Source organism: Vombatus ursinus, unplaced genomic scaffold (genome assembly GCF_900497805.2).
Source record: "Vombatus ursinus unplaced genomic scaffold, bare-nosed wombat genome assembly UNPS02014792.1, whole genome shotgun sequence".
Lineage (NCBI taxonomy): Eukaryota > Metazoa > Chordata > Mammalia > Diprotodontia > Vombatidae > Vombatus > Vombatus ursinus.
The window spans coordinates 768,112-791,169 of NW_020954570.1; the positions used below are offsets into that span (position 1 = coordinate 768,112).

At 36.0% G+C, this 23,058-nt stretch overlaps 1 protein-coding gene across 5 annotated transcripts in view; it reads left to right on the forward strand.

The window, feature by feature from the left end:
* PAM (peptidylglycine alpha-amidating monooxygenase) overlaps positions 1-23,058 on the forward strand; it is a 354,803-nt gene that overhangs the window by 49,203 nt on the left and 282,542 nt on the right. For all 5 annotated transcript variants that reach the window (XM_027869176.1, XM_027869178.1, XM_027869179.1 and 2 more), the window contains exon 2: positions 2,431-2,481. The gene's annotated coding sequence lies outside the window, so the exon portion shown is untranslated. The remainder of the gene's footprint in view (positions 1-2,430; positions 2,482-23,058) is intronic.

Consider the following 23,058-nt stretch of genomic DNA (forward strand, 5'->3'; position numbering starts at 1 on the left):
TGAGAACTATCTGCAGAGATGATCATTGAACCCAGGGGAGTTGGTGAAGTTACTAAGACAGACAGCATAGAAAGAGAGGAGAAGACTAAGAACATTCATATATAAAAGTAAGGACATGGATGATAATCCTGCAAAGAACAAGAGGTACAAGAAGAGAGCAGTATCACACAAACCCAGGGAGGAGAGCATATCCCAAAGGAGGAGATGTTCATAGAGATCAGCAAAGATAAACATTTAGCAAAAAAAAAGAAATCATTGGGGACTTTGAAGTGAACAATTTTAGTTAAGTAATAGAGATGAACGTTGGAGTGCAAGGCGTTGAAAGGTGAGTTTGGAGGTTAAAAAAAACTGGAGGCAATAAATGTAGACAGTTTTCTTTAGGAATTTGGTTATTAAACAGAAAGTTGGAGCATGATTGCTCAGGGGCACGGTAACATCAAGTAAAGGCTTTTTAAGGATGATGGAGATCTGGGTATGTCTGTAGACAGCCACAAGTCAGAGGATAAGGAGAAATTGGAAATTATGAAGGCAGGAGATGATCCTTGAAGGGGCAAGCTTTTGGAGGAGATGGGTGCGAATAGATTCAAGGGATTAAGTAGAGGGTTTGGCAAGTAGAAGGGCCACTTCTTATTCAGAGACTGGAGCAAAGGAAGAAAGGAGGATGAATAATGTTGGGGTGATTTTAAGGGGAGAATTGAGAAGAGGGAGTTAGAGAAAGACAGCCTTAATTTTATACATTAAAAAGGCTGAGTTCCATATCCTTTCATTTCTGCTCTAACTGAAGTACAAAGGAAAGTACACTAGAATCTCTAAGTGTGCATCAAAATGAGAGGGTCTTACTGTGGATTTTAACATAAATGGCTAGAATCATTTAAACTCATCCACAAATGCTTCTGTAGGATATGGCATAGATTTTTATGGAATGTTTAAAATTGAGGATAAATGACTAAAATTTTATTGCATAAAAGCATTAAAAAAGGCAGGGGAGGCAGAATTTGGGTGGGAGTTGTGGGGAAGGGAAAATAATAGTTATAGCAGTAAAAGCTATTTGATCTCCCTAGAAAACAGAATGTACATAACATTTTACTTTGTTTATTGCATAAAGAGATGTTACAATTCAGAATTAGGGCATCATGTATAGGGCAGTATGTATTATGAGTCTACATAGGAAAAATAGTCTTTATAAACTTTTCATATTTGTAGAGGGAAAAAATGAACCAAGTGAGGGAGGTTGTATCTGGATAGTATGTAAGTGTGAGGGTCAAAACCTTCAGTTTCATCAGTTTGAGGAAGTCTCTGAATGGATCCTCCCTTCATATGTGCAAGTCAAATCAATAAGCATTTATTAAGTACCTACTGTGTGCCAGGCACCTTGCTATGCACTGTATGGCAACTCACAGGCAATATCGCGTGAGAGGGTATTGGGAAGGTAAGTGATTTGCCTCTGGTCACAAAACTATATAGGAAATATGTGTCAGAGAAAGGATTTGACACCAGGGCTGCTTATTTGTAAAGCCATCCTTCTACTACTATCCCACAATGACTCTTGAGCTCTATAACAATTATAGAGCTTATATAATATCTATAATACTTATGGTTTCCTGGAGCCCCAGTGTGTCTCCTTCTAACAAAGGGGTCCTGCTTTAGGCTCACACAAAATGAGATTCATCCTGGAGGGTGACCTGACCCCCACAGGCAGGCATTTTCCCATACTCTCTTCGATTTATGTCTTGCGTGGCTCACTACACCATGCTGATTGTTCCAGCCATGCTCGTGCACCACCCTCCTTTCCCCAGCCTACCCTTGCTTTCCAGTTCTTGAGTCATATCCGCACTGCCACTATTAGCTACATTGGTTCTTGTTATATAACAGGTCCACTTTCTTTTCTGATTAGATCCATTCCTGGATGATCTGTATCATCTGTGCTTTAACTAAGTTTCTAAGTCATAGCGAGGGTGCTTTTTCTGAAGCAAAATAAAGAAGTTATCCTACTCCGATAACTCATCATAGCATGGAGTTGACTCTTGGTTCTCAAAACCTATGACAAGGAGAGTGTGAGCCCTGGGAGAATCTACCAGCTAGAAAGTCTTCAGATACAGTCCCAACAACAAAATGTGGTGTGTTTTTTGTTTTGTTTTGTTTTGTCTAAGGACCAGTCATGTTAAATACAAAGAAGTACATCACCAGAAGGCAGGACACTATAGATGAACATTTTGACCATTTCAACCCATGAAACCATATAATATGATATCCCCCTCCCCCATGAAAGAGTTTTCAAAAATTAATACAAGAAATGTTAAGAAAAGTCTCTTTGTCCTCTAGTATAAGTATTTGGCCATATCATAAACCTAAGGGGTAAAAAACTCGGGACAGATTAATGACTGAATAAACGTTGTTCTCTAACCAACTGATTTGGTCTTGTCTGTTTAGGTGACTTGAAACTCGGAAAAGACCAGAAAGAGATGACAACATCTACCCAGGGTGAGCAATTAAAACCAAATAGCCTTAAAGATTACTTTTTTTCAAAGTAAAACATTTTAAACAGGAACTGGTATAGGACCCAACTGGAATGTATTAAACTGTGTTCTCCTCAGTGAGCTTAACATGGCCACCTGTTTTCTATTCCTTTTATTTAGTTCTTGTTGACTAAATAACTTTGTTTATGACACTCAGATTCTGGGAATCCTTAAAAAAGGCAGTTTGTCATCATCTAGTGATTCATCTGATAATTTAATCATAGAGAGTAGAGCATGTTTTTCTGGTATAGATTTGTTTGTTTTGCATTGGATATTGAACCTGAAAAAAGATTTCTGGACCTCTTTGACTCCACTTAAAAGCACTAAAATGTTCATTAGAATTTCACGTTGGTACTAGCTGACAGAATATTACAGGTTCTGGCCTTGAGTTTGACATCTCTGCTCTAGGCAATGCTTTTAAGACTATACATTGCAGAGGAGGTATCAGCATTGATAGAGGTATCTTCCTCACTTGGGTTAAAAATCACAGATCCAATTCTTATCACTATAGTCAATCATATTTAGTTCAAGAGTAACCATTAGAAAGGGGAACATTTAAAATGGCATTTGATTTTTTTGAGCTTGTAGATTATGTATATTGTATATGTATATTCATTCAGCAGGTTTCTTGATCCTTAATTCAAGAACTTACTTGATGTTATACTTACATGAAGAGCTGTGTTGAGAAAAGAGATGGTTAGGTTAAAGATTCTTCCACTTATATACATATTTAAAATAATAGTAATAGATAATATGAATTCAAATTTGTTCATAGACATATATGTGAGTGTTCTGTGTGAAGGTTTTCAGAATCTGATCCTTGATTTATAATATCTATTTGAGTATTATTTTAATGAGATTCTGAAAATGGAATTTTATAATAAGATATTGAGTAAAGTTTATAGCTATGTTGCATTACTTTTATATTCAAAAACATTTTCCTAGGCAAGTGAGAGTTGCCACCTCAGAAGAGTCATTTCTTTTAATAGACATAGTGTACTGAAATTCCCTTAGAGCAAGGGGAACATCTTTAAATTTCCTTCTTTCATTTTTTTCAAACATATATTCATTAATAACAATAATAGAAAGCATTTGAGAAATGCTTTATAAATATTATTTCATTTTATCTTAACAACAAACCTTTTGAGGTAGGAACTATAATTATCCCCAGGTTACAAGTAAGGAAACTGTGACAGACAGAAGTTAAGTAACATTGTCCATAGTTTCACAGAAAGTAAGTGTCTGAGGCAGGGTTTGAACTCAAGTTCCTAGTGAGTAAAAGGGCTGGGGGTAGGAAAGTTATCTCTTCTATATTTGAGAAAACTAACACTTGGTCTTTTGATCCCTCCTCCCATTTTTGTACCTTATTCTGGTTTGCTTTAACAACTACATTTATGAAAGTTTTTTTTTCTTTTCAGTTCATAGTAGTATATAATAAAAGTATGTTAAATTAATTTTGAATGAGAAACAGGAAAGAGATAATAAAGGACTTCAGAGAAATGCAAAGTACAAATAATGTGAACTCTACCTTATTATTTTCATGGGAATATAAAGAATCATACTTAAAATTTTACAAAGTACCTTTTTTTCTGGACAGTTTTGGAAATATGACTATTGATATAATGAATTTTCCATGACTAATTGTAAAAGAAAATTGTATGTCCAATCCCATATCCTTCCTTACTATATTAATGAGATATGCAAAACCTGCATCTAGATGCCCAGTCAGCTCTTAAAGCTACAGAAAATATAATACCCCAAACTGAGAAGGCTAGGGAATAAAAAGTCTCTTGCTATTGATGTATCTATCTTAGCTGCCAAAGAAGTTCAGAACCTGTACTAGAAGAGGGCAAAGGTTGCCTTTCTGCTTTCAGAAAAATCTGTTGTTTATTTCTTCCCAGAGCCCTTGGAAGACTTTTGCTATGTGCTAGCATCTGAGTCTATACACCAAATTTGCTAGATTGTATTGACAATTGGATGACTTTCATGTGACCATTCAAAATTATACAATATAGTTTAACTGTTTTCTTTATATAAAATTAATTGAAATTGACTCAAATGAGTAAATGCTTATATTTAAAAAGAAAATTTCCATTCCACTATCTTTCTTGCAAATAAGACGAACTTTCTATCATAGAAACTTAAGGATACTAACCACAGAGAATGAGAGATTTGCTTTTCCTGATAGGCATTATCCTCTTTTCATTAGATTAAAAATACATGTAACAGGTAGTCTGTGAATTAGGAGTTTCTAGTAGAAGGTCCCAAGGAAGGAAATAGTCAATCTCTTTTCATTTTTTTAAAGCTTCATTTAAAATTTTTAATAAAAATCTGTAGGTGTTCATAGTTTGGCTTAAAAATGATGTTTTTGTTTGATTAATCACAGAAATAAGATAACATTTTTAGGAAATCTGTGTATCTGCCTCCCTCCTTTCTTTCTCTCCTTCATTCCTTCCTGCCTTTATGTCTTCCTCTCTTCTTGTCTTCCTTCCACATTAAGTGCCTGCTATATGCAATAAAGACAATATGAGGCATTGTAGGGAGAGAGCAGAGAAAAAAAAAATTAACAGTACATTATCCCTACAACCAAAGAGTTGCCACTTATTTTGAGCTACTTGGCATTTTTCTATTTTCTATTTATTTCATTTATATACATTTCAGATTCACGAGACTGTCTGCCTCTTACTGTCTGTTGAAGAATTCAACCTTGAACTTTTCTTTAGGTAATAGGATGAGTACTATCTTTAAGGATATTAATTCACTTCTAAATGTTAATAGTCCTATGCTTCTTGAAAAGTTATAAAAATGGTTGCTACTCTTACAACACAGACTTCAAATCTCCTCTTGTTTAGCCAACTTAATGAGTAGATCAGTGAATGAATGAATTACCAGGAATCTTAAAGAAGAATTCTGAATAAAAAATAATAAAATCGTTCTTTGTCCTTCCATGATTATGCCTTTGGGGGGAAGGGTACCCTGTTATGTGATATTGTGGACTCAAAATAAAGTTTTATGTTCAACTAACCAAAAACTGAAAAAAAAGTCTTATATTTTATGAAAAAAGTATGTGCATCCATATTTGCTGAAGTTTTTCAAAAGTCAGAATCAAGTATTTAGGTTTATTAAGAAAATGAGATTTGTCATTAATTCAGAACCCATTAATTTAGTTGTGATCTTCAAAAACAAGTTTTTTATTGAATCCAGTTCAATCAACCATTCAACAATTAAGCATCTACTAAGTGCAGGTTGTTCAGTCATATCTGACCCTTGTGACCCTATAGGCCCTGTGGAGGGGGCTAGATGACTCAGTGGATAGAGTGGTGGGTCTGGAGTCAGAAAGACCTGAGTTCAAACCTGGCCTCAGATACGTACTTACTGTGTGACCCTGGGCAAGTAACTTGCCCTCTGTTTGCCTTAATCCACTGGAGAAGGAAATGACAAACCACTCCAGTATCTGTGTTGAAAAAATCCCTTGGACAGTATTGGTGTGCTATGGTTTCTGGGGTCATGAAAAGGCAGAACAACAGTATGTAAGGTGGTATGCTAGCTGTGGGGGGTACAGAAAACAAAATGAAGCAGTCTCTGATTTCTAGAGGTGGGGAAGGGGGGAGATACAACACGTTCATAACTTATTTGATGCAAATTACATGCAAATTAAAACAAAGTAAATCTAAGAGTAAAATAGTGTCAATAATTGGAGGTGTCAGGAAAAGCTTCCTATAGGAGATGGCACTATGTGGATTGATGGAAGGTAGGGCTTTTACAAGGCAGGAGTGAGAGAGGAGCACGTCACGTGTAAAGGTGACCTCTTGTGTAAAGGCATGGAGAGTGAAAGAGAACAGAATGTTGCATATGTGAAACAGGAACGTGACCAGCTTCAGGCAAAAGGAGGCAAGGTATGAAGTAAAACTGAGGGAAAAAGTAGATAGGATGTTGATTGTGGAGATTTGTCAATGTTAGTCTAAATAGTTTGTATTTTGTCAGAGAGACAATAGAGACAAAAATAAATATAAACCTAATAAACATATTTTGTGATGAATTCTTTACCACATTAAATATATTTGCACTAATTCTCTTTTTCTGTCAAGAATCATTGCATTTGCACATTCTTATCAGACAGTATTAAAATAAAACAGACTTACTCTTCAATTTTAAAAGTCCAGAATTATGATGCTTCTAAGTCTGTTTTCTTGGGAAAATATATACTTATAAGTCAGTATATCAATTTCATTGGTAAACTATGTATATATTACAATTCATTCTGAACTTAAGATGTGTCTCAGAGAGTTTCCAGAAGCTCAGAGAGGTTAAATAACTTACTCATTGTCACACAGCTAGTAAGCATCAGAGGCGGGATTTGAGTGTAAGCCAGAACGTAGTCATAACTTCACATTGCATCTCAAAGTTGTTGGTAGCACCTATTAATATGAATGCAACCTATACATTCTAATACCCCTTAATGACATTTATAATTTGCATGAAAAATTATTCATATGCTACATTCAGTCCCTGCCTTCAAGGAGGTTATAATCTAATGGGGGAGGGGAAACAACATGAAAACAAATATACAGTATACAAAAGAACCTACGTACAGGATAAATAGGATGTAATTAACAGAGGGAAGGCACTGGAATTAAGAGGGGTTAGGGAAGGTTTCCTGTAGGAGGTGGGCTTTTAGTTGGGAGTTAAAGGAAGCCAGGGAGGTCACTAGTTATAGTGGGGGAAGAAGAGAATTCCAGGTATGGAGCACAGCCAGAGAAAATGCCTGGAGCTGGAAGGTGGAGCATCGAGTTTGTGGAACAGCTAGGAGGTTAGTGTCACTAGAATGAAGAGTACATGTTGGGGAGTAAAGTGTAAGGAGAACATAGTAGTTGAATGCCCGTTATATAAGAAGGGGCAGCTAGGTGGTATAGTGGTTGGATGCTGGGCCTGGAGTCAGGAAGACTCCTCTTAGTGAGTTCAAATCCAGCTTTAGACACTTACTAGCCTGACTCTGAGTACGTCACTTAACCATGTTTGCCTCAGTTTCTTCATCTGAAAATGAGCTGGAGAAGGAAATGGCAAATCATTCCAGTATCTTTGCCAAGAAAACCCCAAAATGGAGTCATGAAGAGTTGGGCACAACTGAACAACAATATTAGGTAGAAAAGGGATTAGATTTGTTTTGCTTGGTTCTAGAGAGAATTTGGTACAGTGAAAAGTAGAAGTTTTAGAAAGGCAGATTTTATTTTGTTGTAAGGAAATAATAATTATAATAATTATAGCTATTCAAAAGGGGAAGTTGTGGTCTCCCCTTAATTTGAAGTCTTCAAGTAAGGAATGAATGACCACGTCTTAGGAATGTCATAGGGAGAAGTCTCATTCAGATATGGGTTGGATTAGATAGGATCTGAAGTCCCTTTAAATTCTGAGATTCCATGATTTAGGATTTGATATCCAAAATAAACTTTAAACTGTGGTAAATAAAATCTCTGCTATCTGGAACCCTTGTAGGGTGAATTTAGGGTCTTCTTGATGACGTGGATGTCATTATAAACAAAAGTAATGAGGATGTGTTTTAGATGGCATGGAACAAAGGGTGGTCAAACAATAGATATGGAACTTACTATCTTAAAAAAGTCCATGAGGAACTGTTTCTTGGATGTTTCTTCAGTCTCAAAAAGGTGAAATGAAACACGTGAGACTATAAAACATCATGGAGAGTATAAATGTGTATTGACTGACTGACTATAATATCTATTCTTTTCTGTAAATTTAAGAACTGAATTGGATCGATTCAGCCATCTCCCTAGTAATTTTCTCAACCCACAAGAAAATTGCCAACTTCATTGTTCCTATTACTGTCACCACACTCACAACATTATCTATGATTTCTGCATCAGTAGTGTAATGGATGAAAAGCACCTTCTTGTCACCGTGTAACCTCTCTTCTTTTTCACTTACACAGTTTGTAGTGTGTAAAGGAGGGACATTACTTCACCAGTTCAAAGAATTTAGGTTAGAGTGTTTCAGAATGGAATGATATTTTTTTAGGCTTAGCACTAGGCCACCATTGTCTCTACTTTGCTCATTGCTTTACTTTGAGCAGAATCCCAAACAACATTAAAATTGAATCTTTAATGTTATAATGACATTGAAGGTTCTGGATAGTATCTACAGGATGGATCAACTTGCTCATGAAATCTCTTCATAGGATCATAGGGTCATAGATTTAGAGCTGGATAGGATGTAAAAAGTCACCTAGTCTTTATTGATAAGGTAAATGAGTCCCAGAAAGGTCATGAATTGTGCCCAAGGTAACACGAGTCCTCTGATTCCAAATCCAGTGTGTTTTATACTCTATCATACTGCCTTATTAACAAAATATTCTAAAATAATATTTCATATTCCAAATAAAACCATGATGCATAGGCTGTATCAGCAAGGAAACAACTTTAGAGGGCTAGTAATAAAATTGTTATTTGACCCCATAGGGTAGAATAAAAACCAATACGTCACAGGAAAGAGAACACTTAAGCTCAGTTTAGAAAGCTTCCTAACAGAGCTCTTCAATAATGAATTAATGGGATCATAGAATTTCAAGGGAAAAAAGGCCTCAGAAATCATATAGTACAATTCCTTAAAATGAAAGTACTTCATATATTTAAAGATAACAATCTTATCCCGCCTCCACCATATTCTTCTTCAGTTTAAGCACCCCAGATTTCTTTGGCTAATCCATTTATATCATAATAGCTAACATGTATATACTGATTTAGGTTACACAAAGTGCTTCATATATATATATATATAGTTTCTCTTATGATCATGTAATGATTTTGTCATGATCAAACATGGTGAACTGCCTCGCCCAGTTTGTCACTTTCCTTCCTAAAATGTGGTTCCCAGAATATGATGTAAAACTCCAGATATTCTTTGGCCAAAGCAGAGTAGTGTGACTATTAACCTGCTGCTTCTGAGTACCATTAATGTAGCCTAAACTCCCAGTAGCTTCTGGGGCTTACATAGCATACTGTTTACTCATTGAAACTTCTAGTCTACTAAAGTGCTCACATCTTCTTCACTTGAACTGTTGACTAGCTACATATTTTTGATCCTCTACTTGTATAGTTAAATTTTTGAACTTTAGTATTAGACTTTTTATTTATCCGCATTAAACTACAGCCTGCTAAATTTGGACCATTAGCCTACAGTCATATTGTGCCATCCAATGGATACTTCCTACTTTCATGTCTTATGCAAATTTATAAACATATCATTTTTGTCATCATTTTAGTCATTGATAAAAATGTTGAACAGAATAGAGTTCTTAAATTTTATGTTATATTGATTTAAATCATAATATGTAGAAGCATGAATAATTTAATATCTTAATAACTATAATTTAGGGACAGCTAGGTAGTACAGTTGATAAATAGAGTGCTAGGTCTGGCATCAGGAAGACCTGAGTTCAAATCTGGACTCAAACAGTTACTAGCAGTGTGACTCTGAGCAAGTCACTTCACCCTGTTTACCTCAGTTTCCTCATCTGTAAAATGAGCTGGAGAAGGAAATGGCAAACCACTCCTGTATCTTTGTCAAGAAAACCCCAAATGGGGTCATGAAGAGTCAGACACAACTGAAATGATGAAACAATAACAGACATTATATTGTGAATTAATAGAATAAAATATAAGAGCTTGAAGGAATCTTAGAAATAATTTATTCCGTTTACATTTATTACTGAGGCCCAAAGACATTAAGTAACTTGTCCAAGGTCACAAAGCTAGTGAATGGCAGTCAAGAGGAGAAAGAACACAGATTGTCTTATATTTATTTCAACACTATCTATTCACGGTGAGGCTTCATGTATAATCCCTTCTCTATGACAACTAGGAATAAAAGACGAACATTATTATAGTGTTTTGGTGCTTTGAACATGTATTATTACTTAATTTTCTGGTAGAATTGGATTTTCTTTTTATTTTATGAAAGCCGTATCTGTCTAACATAGTAGACAAAACTATAGTTTATTCATATCAACGCATTATTTTGAATATAGTCATTTTCATAATGATACAAGTAAAAGTAAGAAAATAATTTTAAAGTAATCAAATTAATCAGTCCCAAATCTTCCTTTATCCTTTATTATCCTTTGTTGAGAAATTGAAACATAGAGCTTATGTACCTGCTTGATTTTTGGTTCCTGATTTAGTAAGAGACTAGGTACCAAAAAAAAAAAGGTTAGAGAAAATACAGAATCATAACTTTCTCTACCTTAGCTACAGTTTTGACATCCTGGGAACTGAGAATGTTGTATGGTCCCTTGCAGATCCTAATTCAGCACTTCGTTTGGAAACTAAAAAATATTAAGACAAATTCTTGAATTCAAAATTGTTGATTGCTAGTTTATACAAAAATTATAGTTGGCATGAGATTTTCATGTATTATAGGATTTATCAGTATTATAAGGGATTATACAAATTATAGTTATAGGTATTATGTGTTTTATAGTTATTAATACTACAATGCCCTAGATTAGTAACAGTGATAAACTAGCCATTCCAGACAACCTCAGTGTGAATATTGATGGCCTTTCTCAAATTTTGGAATTGTAATTACGTGGCATTTTTAATCCTGAAAACCTTCATGTGGCCATCCATCACAGTCATGGGTCAAACTTCATCATTACTTGGAATTGCTTACTTTTGGATTTGTGAGTTTCCATAGCTGACCAATGTCTTTTATTATTTCATCTATACACCTCTCTCACTTCTATTAGCCCTGTTTTTTGGCCAATATTATTATCTCAGACAACTCCATTCCTCGCTGTTCTCAGATTGCAAAGCCTATTTTGTCCTTACCTAACTCCTTATCCAGCCTGGACTCCATAATCAATCATTTAAATGATGATCCTACTAGAATGCTAGAATCCTTCAACCTCCTGACATTCCTTAAACTGTTTGTCAATTCTCAATCCTATTTATCTACATCGGAGTCTTTCCCTACCCTCATTTCCATTCCTAGGCTGCCCAGCCTTGATGGAGAAAGTTATAACATTGTACAGATTATGTCTACTACACATCCTTGCTATCTTTCTCTTTCTGCTGGGCCATTATGGCTGTTTGATGAAACTTGTCTTCATCCCTTTGGTCCCTACCCAGTTTCCCATAGGTACTATTTCAAAACTTTCCCACTGTCATAAAGCTCCCAACCCAACCTTTATACAAATGATAGTCTTGCTTCCTTTTTCAACTAGAATATCAAAGCCATCCCACATAAATTCGTTCAGCTTCCAGCTTCTCTACTTAAACTTTTCTTCTTCTTCATGATCCTATGATCCTTTTTTCTTTTATCCAAGAAAGAAGTATCCTTTTACCCCACATTCACTTTAAAAATGCTTTATCAATGCCCATAAAAAACAAAACAAAACAATTTCCCAATGACTGTCATTTCCCAATGACTCCCTACTCCCAATTGAATCCTTCTTTGTAATAAATTAGTATTGTTAGGTAAAGCAAATCAGTCAATTAATAATAATTTATTAAGCACTTACTCTGTGCCAGGCACTGTGCTGAGTGATTTATAAAATAGGTGGTAAGCCCTGAGGGAGATTCAGACTTTCAATGAATAAGCTTCTTGGGAACTTACAGCCCAGAGAGATGTTAGGACACAAATACCGTTAACTGTAATACACAATATTAGATGATACAGGTTTTAGAGGGGTATTAGAGAGGTTAGAGAGGAAACAGTGAGCTATGTGTGTATGTAGGGGGAAAACTCACATATGAAAAATATAAAATTGAGGAAACAATTTTAGATATAGGTTGTAAATGCTATAGTATATTAGAAAAGAGAAAAATTAGTGAAATCAGGTAGCAGACAGGTAGCAACAAAACTATTCTATTGTAAGCTGAATTGATACTAGCTATTTATTGTCGTCATTGTTGTTCTTTATCCTTTGTTCTCTAAGAGGACCATGACATCAGGAAGGTGATGCCATGACATGCAAAAGAATTGGATTTATGTGAGGGAGGGCTGTGCAAAGTCACCAGCCTCACTATCTTCTCTGGAGTCATCTGGGTCCAGTGGCAAGATACAGATCAGGATGACTGGAGATGGCCTTGGATGCAGTGGGAGATCTTGGCTCTTTTAAGCTAAGGTCTTTAACAGGTTTCAGTTTGACTGAGGCACTACCCATTGAGTGATTAGGGCTAGGTAAGAAATGAGACAGAGAATGGTCTCTTTTACCGAGTTTAAAAAAAATCAATCTGAGAGGGGAAGGCCCTCAGGGTTTTTGGCTAAACAGATTGGCTAAGAGTGAAAGCAACATGAAGACTAGCTGTTTTAGATAAAGTTTAAATGACCATGGGTGGAAACCAAATTAAACCTGAAGGTTGTCCAATCTTTGCTTAAAGATGGCCAATGAAGGAGAACCTGCCATCTCACTATGGCAGCACAACCTACTTTGTAAAATTAGAAATTGTTAGCAAGCCTTATTTGCCATCAAGCCTAACTGCTCCTTTTTGATACTTCCATGTGTCTCTCCAGTTCTGCTTTTTGGGATTTTAAGATTACTGAACTTGGACTAACAGTATCTGAGTTCAAATGCAGACCCTTTTACTTACTACCTGTGTGACCTTAAGCAAACAACTTAATCTCAATTTCCTCATCTGTAAAACGAGAGAGTTGCACTAGATTGCTTCTAAATTCCCTTCCAGCTCTAGTTCTATGATGCGGCCGCTGCAGTGATGAACATGAGACCAGCTCAATGCTCTGTAACCCCGAGATGCATGGATGAGGTGGGAGACAGCAAGGTGGCAGAAGCTCCGTTTATTGAGTGCAGTTAGCTGACTTTTATGGCCCTAGTGATGCATGTTCAAAGCATGATCCCCCTGTGATAGCCAATCATCAGGTCTGCTGGAGCTCGTGTCAGGACTCATCTCCCAGTGAGAGGAGAGCCAAACCAACCATGGGAGCTGCATGTCAGCAAAGGAGAGGTCCTGGGAGACTTCCTTATTTTTGCCATGCAACTATGTTGTGACCCTCAGCTTCTACTGATAGAAGCTAGAACTCCCATGGGAAAGTTCCCTCAACAGAGCTCTCATGAGACCGTGAGACATTCACCCTAACAGTTCTACAATTTTATATTCCTAAGTCTAAACCTCTCCCATATGACAGTCTTTCTGATGATACCAGCAATCATGTTCCACCTAAAACTTCTCTTATCCAGACTGAGCATCTCCGTTTCTTTCAGCTGAACCTCAGACAGCATTCATTCAAAGTCCTTCTCTGGATATCATCCAACTTGTCAATGTACTTCCACTACCATGAGGCCCAGAACTGATCATAGTAGTTAATACGTGGTCTGTGTCAGAAGTAATATCACTTCTTGATTCCTGGGCACTATTACCTCTCTTAATACAGCCTGCTATTACTTTAACTTTTTTTTTTATAGTCATATCCTATCGTTGACTCATATTGAGCATGTAGTACACTAAAACTCCCAAATTGTTTCCAAATGAATCATTATTAAGTCATGCTTCCCATCCCTACCTCCTCCATATTGGATTTGTAAAGTTGACCTTTTTTTGAACCCAGGAATAAGATTTTACCAGTATCTCTATTAAATTTTATCTTACTAGACTCAGTCCAGTGTTTTAGTATGTCAGGTTCATTTTGAAATCTGACTCTAACATCATTTGTTATATCCCTCCTGGTTTTATGTCATCTTGAAATCTGATATGAATGTCATCTATACCTTTATCCACACATTGACAAAAAATCCTAAACAGTGCAATGTCAAGCACAGATCCCTGGGGTACTAGATCAAAGGTTTTCTAAACTGAACATGGAACCATTAATGACTATTCTTTGAGTCTGAGCATTCAACCATTTCTGAATAAAATTAATTATATTACTGACTAGCCTACTAGTCTCCTTCTTTCCTTAAGAATAGCACAGGAATGGGGCAGCTAAGTGGCACAGTGGACAGAGCACCGCCCTGAAGTCAGGAGGACCTGAGTTCAAATCCAGCCTCAGACCAAATACTTGACACGTACTAGCTGTGTGACCCTGGGCAAGTCACTTAACCCCGATTGCCTCACTAAAAACAAAAACAAAAACAAAAAAAAAGAATAGCACAGGAAGTCTTATCAAGAGCTATGCTAACAACCAAGTAAACTATCTATAAGATTGTTTTCATTTATTAGTCTAGTAACTGCTTTACAGACTTTAATGCACTATGTAAATATTATTATTATTATTATTATTGATAAAGTTATTATGACATCACCTGGACTTGCTGAAACCATGCTGGATTTTTGTGACCGATCATCACTTCCTTTTCTAGATTTCAATTAATAATCCATTTCATATTACTTTTTAGAATTTTCCCACAAATTGAGGTTAAGCATGTTTTATAGAATCATTGGTTTGGAGTTGGAAGGATCCTTAGAGATGATCAATCCCACCCACCCCCCTTTTTATAGGCGAGGAAACTGAGGCACAGAGCGGTTTAAGAGATTGCTTCATACATAGCTAATGTGCTTGAGAGCTGATTTGAACCAAGGTCTTCCTGAATCCCCATTTAGTCCTCTATCCATTTCATCACACTACTTCTCAATTCAATTTGGCAAATATATATTAAGGACCACCTATGTGTAGAGCATTGTGCTAGGCTCTGAGAAAAGAGACAAAAACAAAACAATATCTGCCCTCAAGGAGCTTATGCTCTTATATAAATACTTAGAGAGTTTATAAATGTCATCATCATAATTTTTTAAAGTAGTATTAAGCTTTTTGTTTTAAGAAAAAAATGATTATTTAACTGTGGCTTAACATCAAACATTTCCTTTTTTATTCTTGAACTTCATGTTATGTGAGAGGCAGTTTTATGACTAGATTTTCATGTGGCCAAAAGAAAATAATGTTTTGTAATTAAATTGATAATCTTTTAAATTAAGTATAACTTACCCAGGCTATCAAATGATAGTATTCTTCTCTTCTCACCTTTTCCCAAATGGAGTATTTGGATTTGGACTTGAAGACAGAACTCAGTCAGTGATAGGAAAGCTTATGTCTCTAAAATTAAGAGTTTCAACTAGGTATTCTCTAGAATCTCCTCTAGCTCTAAATATACAAAATCTATAAAGTGTAGCATGTAGTAGCATCTATATGGCAGTCATAGGTTCTTCTTATATGTATGTATGTATATGTACACATTGGAATTGATATATTAGGGTACAATCTGAGCAGAATCTAATTTCCCATTTGCTTATTTGAGAATGAGCAAAACTGTGCCACTTCACAGTAACTCACAGACTGCAACCCTTCTGACACCTCCCTTCCATAAGAACCCCTGAGAAATTATTCTAGGTAATGTGCCATATTTGTGGTGTATCTTCTGGTGCAATGGGAGCTATGGGAAGAGGAGTACTGGTCCATGCCCACACACTCCATGACCCACAGAGGCTAGCCTGAGGCCCTTGGGACCCTGAGAGCACCAGCTCAGCAATAATTTGAGGCTTTAGAAGCACCACTCTTTATTGTAGTATTTATTTTTAAACCATTTAACGTGTATAAACTGTTTTTATTGGGCAGCTAGGTGATGCAATGGATAGAGTGCCAGGCCTGGAATCTGGAAGACTCATTTTTCTGAGTTCAAATCTGGCCTCAGACACTTACTAACTATATGACTGTGGGCAAGTCACTTAACCCTATTTGCCTCCATTTTCTCATTTCTAAAATGAGCTGGAGAAGGAAATAGCAAATCACTCCAGAATCTTTGCCAAGAAAACCCAAATGTGGTCGCGAAGAGTTGGGCGTGACTAAACAACAACAAACTTGGTTTTCATTAGGTTCCTGTCTTTGTTTTATGTGCCACTATTTCAATTGAATTCAATTCAACAAACATTTATTAAGTGCCTACTATATGCCAGGCACTGTGCTAACCACTAGGGATACAAATTTAAAAAAAGACAATTTCGCTCTCAAGGAGCTTACAGTCTAATGGCGGAAGACAACAGACAAAAGGAATCTGAAAATGCAGGTTACACGGCAGTACCCAGGGTGAGGGTATGATGTTTCATGGAGGGGACACCAAGCAGAGCTGCTGATGGAAAATGGAGAATTATCTGGAAAGTTCTGAGCCCTCTATGAAGGATAACTTTGAAAGAAATTAATTGCCCTTCTACCCAGCCTTCCATTCTGGGGGAAAGGTAACTGAAGGAGTTGAGAATCAAAAGCTGAGTCATTCTGCATAGTGATGAAATTTCAAATGATCTACTTATCCTCAGGGAGGCATGATGTTCTGTGAAGTGGAAGCCAAGCAGAGTGGCTGATAGAAAATAAACTATGAAGTTTTTGAGTGTTATTTCCCTAACCCCATTCTTCCCATAAGCTCTGTGGTTTTTATTGTGCAATTTGGTGGAACTCAGTTCTTTGGGAATACGTATATCATATTATAGCAGAAGTGACTACTATGCCCATATAGTCCTATGTATGTACATATCCTTCTGTGTAAATATACATAAATGGGGAGGAAGTTTGTCCCAGGTGCCAGAATTACCAGTTTTGACTCTGGAAAAGCACCAGTTGTGATGATATCTTTGTTTATTCTGAGTTTCAATCTGCTTCACTCCAACTTGTACTCATTTCTCCTGGTTTTAATATTTATTATTTTATTCTGTATTGCAGAATACAATCTTCCTGAGGCAGGGACTATTTCTTTTTTGTGTCTGCATTCTTAGCACAGTTGTAGGTCAACAAAAATATTTCTTGAATTGAGTTGGGACCAAGCAGAACAAGTCTGATCCCTTCCATAAGACTGTGGAGGGAGGGTGCTATTATTTCTCCCCTAAATATCTAAATATTCTTTCCTCCAGGTGAAACATCCTCAGTTCTTTCAGCATGTCTTCATATGGCATCGTTATCTAATTGTCATGGATTCCTATGGTCATCTGGTGAAACCTATGAACTGCTTCCCATAAGAATGTTTTTGAATAACAAAATAAAATACATAGGGTTACAAAGGAAAGCAATTCTATTGAAATGAACTGAAAAAAAATTAAGGTTCATGGACCTAAGGTTAAGAACCGTTGCTTTAGCATTAATCTTGCTTAACTACATGTGGCCTTGAGGGCACAGGTTCCCCATGCCTGCTCTCTAGTAAAATCCTTTCATTGAAGAGAGACAATGGAAGCAAATTATTTAATGTTCATTTTTGTTGATAGCAGTAATATTAATATAATATATCTTAATGTTTAAAGTTTTTCAAAGCACTTTCTCATTTATTTCATTTGATCTTTACAAAAGCGTTCATTTGACTAATGGTAAACTTGAGGTACAGAGAAGATATGTGACTTGCTCAAGGTTACAGTGCTGGTGACAGAGTTCAGTCTAGAACTGAGGCTTAGCAGTTCAGATGGTAACAACTCTTCCAGGTTAGGACTTCACATAGTATTTAAATTTTTTCCTCCTGATTTAATCCATCAAACATTTATTAAATTCCTACAACGTGCAAGGAAGTACTGTGTTAGGCCCTGGAATCAATTCTACAAGCATTATTAAGCACCTATGTGGCAGACACTGTGCTAAGTACTAGGAATATAAAGAAAAACCCCCTCTCCAAAAAAAAAAAATCGAGAGCAGTACCTGCTCTCAAAGAGCTCATTTGATTTTTGTTAAGCTTGTAGCATTTATGTTTTTGAAGTTATTAAAGATTAGAACTTTACTGACTGTTGGGACATCCTGTTAAAAAGATCTGAGTTTGACAACTGGGTCACTTACATGCTAAATAAAGGCATCTGGCTGTGCTGTAATAAGATATTTTTTATATATGAAATTGAAAATCATAGTCTATTTCCCTCTAATGGTAAAATAATGTTTGCATATCAATCAGTAAAGATTTATTAAGTGCCTGCTATGTGCTAGGTACTGTGCTATGTGCTGGAGGTACAAAAAGAGGCAAAAAGACAGTCCCTGCCCACAAGGAGGTTATAATCTAATAGAGATAACAGAAATTATATACAAATGAGCTATATACAGGATAAACAGGAAATAATTAAAAGAGAAGGAAGGCAGTAGAATTAAGTGGGTTTAGGAAAGGTTTCCTATGGAAGATGGGATTTTATTTATTTTATTTTTTATATTTTACTTTGTTTTTTAAGTTTAATAATTTTTCATGTTTAAAAAATCTATATTAGTCACAGTTGTGAAAGAAAAAATAGATTTAAAAAAAACTTGAGAAACAATAAAGTGAAAAAAAATATGCTTCTATCTGCAGAGTCCATCAGTTTTTTGTTTTTTTTTTACGTGGATAAGGATAACATTTTCCTTCATGAGTCCTTTGTACTTGTCTTGAATCATTGTGTTGCTAAGATTGTTTCTCAGCAGGAAGATGTGATTTTAGTTGGGATGTAAAAGGAAAACAAGGAAAACTATAGGCAGGGATGAGGAGGAAGAGCATTACAGAAATAGGCCAGTGTCACCATATCAAGACTATGTGGTGGGGATTAAGGTGTAAGAAGACTGGAAAGCAGGGTTGGGTGGGACTGGGTTATTGTTATTGTCTGTCCTTCTTTCTAGAAGAGGACCATGACAGCATGAAGGTGATTCCATGCCTTGCAAGTGAATTGGATTTAAGTGAGGGAGGGCTGTGCAAAGTGATCAGTTTCACTCTTTCTCTCCCAGAGCCTCCTGTGCTCAGTGGCAAGATACAGATCAGGACAACTGGCGATGGCCCTGGATGGAGAGACCTTGGTCTTTTGAAGTTAAAGTCTTTCTCAGGTCTGAGTTTGACTGAGGCAATGCCCATTTGGTGATTAAGGCTAGGTAAGAAATGAGGCAAAGAATAGCCTCTTTTACCTAATCAAAAAAAAATCATTTTGGGAGGGCAAAACCGTCAGGGTTTCTGGCCAAAACTGAAACGATCGCTATTTTGAGCCATAAGAGCCAAACAATGACCAAATGGGTTGGGACCCATTGTTGGCCAGTGAAGGAGATCCAGAGTGGTTTGGGTTTAAGGCATGATCCTTAAGAAAGATCAAGCCCGTAAACCCCAAGTTACCTTGCAAGGTTTCAGCAATCAAAATTTATATTCCATCTGGCAGAGTACCCATAGTTAAGGGTGTGGTGCCCTATGTTTATTGAATAGGAGAGTGACGTGGTTGGACATGCTCTTTAAGAGATTCAATTTGGTGACAATAGAGGATGGATTAAAGTGGGGAGAGACTTGAGCCAGGCAGACTGACCAGCTGCTATTGGAAGAGTGACAGGCATGAGGTGATGAGGGCCTGCCCCAGAGTGGTGGCAGTGTCAGAGGGGAAAAGGGGGCATATTTGAGAGATATTGCTAAGGAAATCAACAGTCCTTGGTAACAGCTTGGATATGGGGGAATGAGAGAATAAGGAATCCACAGTGAATCTTAGATTGTGAGCCTGAGCAACTGGGAGAATGATGTTGCCCTTTACAATAATACAGAAAGAAGGAGGGAGGGGGAAGGGTAAGGGGGAAAGATAGTGAGTTCCTTTTTGGACATGTTTGCATTAAGATGTTTATTATAGAGGAATAAGATATTTAAGTTTTGCCAAAGAAGATAGGCTAAATGATTTCCACAAGCAGCTCATTTAATTATAAGTAACACTATTTTCTTTATTTCAAATAATGCAAAAAAATTTTTTTTTCACAGAGTTGCTCTATGTTATATAGACTGCAGCTGGATAAAATACTGAATAGACTCTCCTCAGAAATAAATCACATAACGGCTCCAAAATATGGGGAAAAGTTAAATGGCAAATGTGACTTCCTGGTAAAATAAAATCATGAATCATTTTTGTCGAAGTCTTGAATTGCCATTTTTCTAGGAGATTACATTTCTGAGTATTATAGCAGCAAAATACAGAAAAGTCAGGCTAATGCTGTGATATTTATGAAATTTTAAGTGCCTAAGATGGAAACTTCAATTTAAGGTTCATATGCCAGCTGCAATTTATTTCTTTTATGCCTACATACTCATTTAGTAGGGCAATATTTGCATTTAAAAAAAACTCTTTTGAAAAGCTTTCACTTATAGCTCTCCCACTGGATTTGTTATCTGTACTCTCCAATTCAAAGAGGCATACATTTAAAAATATTGTTGATGTTAATAATGTCCAATATTGAAAATTTTTGTTATTATGCAAAGTGTATTGTTATATATAATTTATTTTGAAATTTCCTTGCTTGAGCCTTGTATGAAGCAAAGATTTCAATGTTCTTGATTAAGAAAATTGAATTAGGGCCTGGATTTGGATTTCATTGGTTTAGAACCATGGTTATCAAACTTTTTGGTCTCTAGACCCCTTTGCATTCATAAAAATTATTGAGGACCCATCAAAGAGCTTTTTCTTTATGTGGGTTATTTATCAATATTTACCATGTTAGAAAGTAAAACATTTTAGTATAATTGGGAAAATAGTTTTGACTTCAGAGATCCCATGAAAATTTCTTCAGAATCCTCAGGGGTCTCAGGACCACATTTTAAGAACCTCTGGTTTAGGGAATTCCTTGTGTGGAGACTCCCTCTACTGTTTGAAACTCATCTGTAACAGTTTCAAAAAGTAGCTTGGGACATTGAGAGTTTAAGTTACTTGTACATAATCAAACAATCTGTATATCTCAGAGGCAGGACTTGAACCCAGGTCTTTTTGACTGTATGGCTAGTCCTCTGTCCATTACAAGTTGCTGCCTCTTTAAGAATGCATTTAATAAATATTTATTGAATGAATGTGAACCTGTGGCATTTAGCTTCTGAAGACTGAATCCCTGGCTGGTTTCTCTTTACCACTTCCTGTTACATGCCTATAGGGTTATCAGTTCAAAAAATCTTCTGTGCTTTTATCAAAATAATGCTAGACTTGGAATCAGGAGGCTTGGGTTCACATTCCAGCTCTGATATTTACTAGTTCTGTGAACATAGATAAGTCATTTAACTTCATAGAACCTCTATTTTCTCTGCTATAAAGTGGATATAACAACATGTATGCTAACCATTAGAAAAGCATTTTTGAATCATAATGTACCATATAAATGTAAGTTATCTTTATCATTAATTTTACAAACACAATGCTGCCATATTCATTTGTAAAGCACTTTGCTAGGCACCGGGGATCTAAACATATCGTATTTACTTCCCTAAAGCAACTAACAATTTACTGTTGTGAGAGGGTTGGGGACCAACATACTCAAATAAACATGCTGCTGTTACCCTCATAGACCCCTCCCATATAACAAAGAAATATATATATATATATATTTCCATTATTCTAATTCTCTTGAAAGAAATATTTACATATCTCTTTCAAGAACTGTTGATACATATATTTCTTTTTTGGTGAGGCAATTGGGGTTAAGTGACTTGCCCAGAGTCACACAGCTAGTGAGTGTTATGTGTCTGAGGCCGGATTTGAACTCAGTTTCTCCTGACTCCAGGGCTAGTGCTCTATCCACTGCATCACCTAGCTGCCCTGATACATATATTTCTATTATTCTATTTCTCTTTACAGAAATATATATGTATATACTTACACACGCATTGAGTGGAATGAGATAAAGCAAAGGAATATCTTCTAAAGGTCGTACTTGCAAAAATCCAAATTTGACCTGAACCAGATTAAAATATAATTGGGAAACGTTTGACGAAATGATAAAAATACCATACAACATAGATAATGTTGACTTGTAGTTTTCTAAGTCAGCATGTGGCCTTAGGATCCATCTCTATTTGAGTTTGACACCACTGAAGTTATGTTGTGTTGTTATAGAGAATTTGAGGAGAAAGAGTTTCCCATTGTCTGAAGGCATCAGAAAAGCTTCATGCATGAGGTGGCATCTGGACTGATAAAACCCAAAGACTATATTAAATGTGTCTGTCTTATTTAAGTAATTTACAAAACATGAAATGTAATAAAATAAAAGGAACACATGGATGTTGTTCTTTCTGAGTCTTTGATCTTCTGCAGCTAAGGAAAGCAGAATGTTAATCATATTTAGAATAAATCAATAAATGTGGAGATAAAAATGATTATTTTCACATTTTGTAAGCCCATAGTAAAATTTTTCCACTTAAATGCTATTCTATTGCCTCATTGTAGCATTACAGGGAATGTGGGTTTTTGAAAGCCACGGCAAAAATTCTGGCAGCATCTATGAAGCTTGAAGACTTCTAGTATAGGCCAGGCAATGACTACACTCAGAGGCTGCTAAGTGTATTTTTGGCTACAACAGAAATGTGTGTATATACATATGTGTATATATATATATTTCTGTAAAAAGAAATAGAATAATAAAAATATGTATCAACAGCTCTTGAAATATTTGCATATTTCTCTCAAGAGTATTAGAATTATAACATATGTGTATATATATATATATATATATATCTTTGTTATATGAGAGGGGTCTATGAGGGTTAAGGAATGCTAGTGATATTTTTAAAAAAAGCATCAGTAAATCATCAAAAAAACAAATAACCCCCTCTCATCACCACCACTGCAACCAGTAAAAAAATAGAATTTGGCAAAAA